The 3,675-nt window shown below is 36.2% G+C and overlaps 1 pseudogene; it reads right to left on the reverse strand.

Annotated features, from left to right (window-relative positions):
* Positions 1 to 915: 915 nt before the first annotated feature.
* LOC101577297 lies at positions 916 to 1,117 on the reverse strand (annotated as a pseudogene).
* Between the last annotated feature and the right edge of the window lie 2,558 nt (positions 1,118 to 3,675).

The raw sequence follows: 3,675 nt of genomic DNA on the forward strand, positions 1-3,675 counted from the left end.
GAATACCCATCTCTGACAAAACTAAACAATGAAAGGGGACACAAATGAAGGACCATTTTGAATCTGTATATTCAAAATAGTTAGGATAGGTATATAGCTACTTTCTCTTAATTCACTGAGAAGAAAGGTTTGTACTATAGTGCTTGGACAGAATATCATGTCTACATTTTGTACTATGAATAACCACTAAGAAGACAACAATATGCAATGTATTAATTATTGAAACTGTCCTACTAATAGGTTTTGAAACAGTCTCATCGCTATTTGTTTCTCAATAAAATTAATTAAAAAAGAACCAGCATCCCTAATGCATTTTAGTATCTTCTCCTGTTCTGCCTTTATGCTGCTGGTAACAATCCTCAGGTGGGCCTCCCACACTCAGCACCATGCTATTTTAATTCAGCTGGGTGTAAGAAGTTGATCACCAGTTAGAAATCCACTACAATGAATATAGATCTGAATAACTTCAGATACCTTTTTGACACTCATAATCACCGATGTGTTTTCTTGAAATTATTCATGGGTAGGTAGCATTAATACTACACTTTTTAAAATGTTTCATGATCTTTGTTTCTGTGTACTAGATAAAACCTAACTGGCTTTAGCACATAACTGCCTCCTAAAATATAGCTAAATTCAGTTGGCTAATATTTAATAGGTGTTTGGTAATACATCTTTCAACATTGCCAAGTTTTTTTTTTTATTTTATCTTTACTAACCCGGCAATAATTCAAAACTTGTTTCCTTTAATGGGGATGCCGTCATCACTGCCACACACTGCATTATCAATGGCAGGGAAGAGACTGGATTCCAAACACCTTGTAAGAAGCCTTCTGGGCTCACAGACGACGGCTGGTTATGGAGTCTTGAAGGGCAGCAGGAAGAAGACGAGACAGGAGACAGGAGGAGCCTTCCTCAGAGAACTGGGCATGGCTTCTGGGTCATGAGCACCTTGAAGCGCTTCTTGATTCACTGAAGTGATTCAGTGTCACGAGTATTTGTCGCCTGAGGGGAACCAAGCAGGATGGGCTGAGCATATCTGCTCTCCCACTGGGTCAAATTTCTTCAGCGTATGCATCCAGTGTCTCTGCTCATTCAAGTAACACTGGAGAAACATGGCCACACTACTCTATCACTCCTCCACCTCAGCCACTGCTCAGGCTCAACGGTTTGCCAAATTTTAATATTATAAAATTTATCAAGTATTATGACAACTTGATTTCACTTTTATTTTTCTAAATGTTTTCCATGAGAACCCTCATTCAATAATATAACCACAAATCTAGTCAATCAGAAATTCCAATATTTGTTAAGTGAATAAATGTATTGAACTGTAAAGCTTTCCTTGCTTTTTTTTCTGTAAGTTAGAAGTGAGTATGTAACTTGGACATTCACTGTCATGTCAAAGTTGAGTCCTGGGTGTGCACAGCCCAGGGCCCAATGCACACTAAGGTTATCAGGGGCCTCAACTTTGCCTAAGCAGAAAGGGGAGGAGCTTAAACTTCTAGTTTCCTTGACACTTTGATACATTCTTATTTTCCATTGTTCTTTACTTAGCTCTAATATATCTAATATCTGGGAAGTCACACACTTAGTCCAAAATTGTAAATTACATTCTTTATTCTTAAATTACATTAAGAAGTACCAAAAAGTAAAAAAAGAAACAAGTCACTGAGATTGTATATATTTATGCATACATACACATGCACTGACATATACATCTATGCATATACACAAGTTTGTGTAATATATTATATGCATTTTTATACATGTACATTCACATACTGATACACACATGTATAGTCTTTTATTCTGTGACTTGCTAAGAAAAGTCTGTACATCAAGACAGTAGAAATAACCTCATATTTTGTCCTAATATACTCAGACATCCTAAAAAATGTTAAGGTATGTAATTCTTCTGGACTTCACTTTTATATATAGTACCAGACAGACCCCTAACCCAATCACCTTGCTAATGAGTTTCCAATTGTATGATATCATTTATTTACCAAATCCCTACTTTGCTTCACTGAAATTAAATGACCTTTTTTATCACTTGGGTAGCTGCACAGTCACTCACCTATTTCATTGCATTAGGTAATAGTTTAGAATAATAGTAATGTTGGCAGTCTTACAATGACCGATGACCCCTCTCAGCACTAATAGTAATGGAAAGGCCCTTGGACTACCATCAGTGCTGGTTTCTGCTCTCCTTCTCTGGAAATCTACTGAGTAGGTCTGCAGCAGTGGAATGCTAAAAGCTGATGACACAGGCTCCTGAGAGCAACCTGCACATCTCTCCCCGGTGTCTCTCAGTGGCAGTCTGTTGGCAGCTGCAAATTGAGCATGGTAGAAGCACAAAATACTGCAAATAAAAGCCCTGTGGGGAGGGGGAGGTGATGAGAGAATTGCTTGTCACATGTTGCCAAATATTTATCAACATAGCACCTGTTTGAATCCTTCTATGTTGTTACATCAGACAAATTATCTACTTATCCCTCAACTTCTTTCCCTGAGCATAATAATAATGGCAATTTCCTCATAGATGGTTATGAAGATTAAAGGAATTAAAGTATGTAAGGCATTTGAAAGTGTCACAGGCAGTCCAATCAGGAGCTATTCCTATTCCCCATTCCTTTTCTCCTAATAAATTTTTCTACTCAAAAAAAAGGTGTCACATACACTATCATCATAATTTTCTTTTTGGTCATTTAAAATTTTATATTGTATCCTTATTGTTCCTCTCTTTCTGGCATCCTAAGTCTTGTTTTCCTAATTTCATTGGATATTTATTTCACTTATTTTAATTCTTTTTATTATATAATGGTCTTGATGACAAAACAACAGCCAGCATCATACTAAATGGACAAACACTGAAAACTTCTACAGTAAAATAAGGAACAAGACAAGGATGTCCACTGTCATCACTCCTGTTCAATATAGCTCTGGGAACATTAGCCAGAGCAATCAGACAAGAAGAAGAAATAAAAAGAATAAAGATTGGAACAGAAGAAGTTAAATGATTTATTTGCAGATGACATGATACTTTATATAGGAGACCTCAAAAACTCCAAGAAAAGACTTTTAGATTTAATAATCAGATTCAACCTCATAGCTGGTTGGAAAGTCAATGCTAAAAATTAATAGTATCGCTGTACACAAATAAACTCACTGAGAGAAAAATTAGGGATACCACAGTTTTCATAATAGCACCAAAATAAATGAAATACTGAGGAATCATTTTAACAATGGAAACAAAGATCTCTACATTGAACGGTATAGTACTTGGAGAAAGTAGATCAAAGAGGATATCAGAAAATGGAAAGATGTCTCTTTCTTTGGTAGAAAGAACAAACATAATAAAAGTAGCCATACTCCCAAAATTGTTAATTAATACAATCCCAATCAAAGTACAATTAGAATGATAAAATATGTACTTCATAAAATTTTCTTAGAGCCAGTGAATTGTTACAACAGAAATCTTCTCCACCAGGACATTTTCCTATCCATCACCCTCAAGATATTTATCAATTGAGGATCAATCTGGGGCAGAGCGGACCACTGGGTTCATGAGTTCCAAGAGAAAGAGAGGAAGAAAAAGGAAAGAAGGAAGGAAGGATCCAGAAAGGAAGGAAGGAAAGAGGGAAGGAAGGAAAGAAAAAAAGAGAGAAGGAA

This window comes from Octodon degus, unplaced genomic scaffold (assembly GCF_000260255.1).
Source record: "Octodon degus isolate 3935 unplaced genomic scaffold, OctDeg1.0 scaffold00298, whole genome shotgun sequence".
Taxonomy (NCBI): domain Eukaryota; kingdom Metazoa; phylum Chordata; class Mammalia; order Rodentia; family Octodontidae; genus Octodon; species Octodon degus.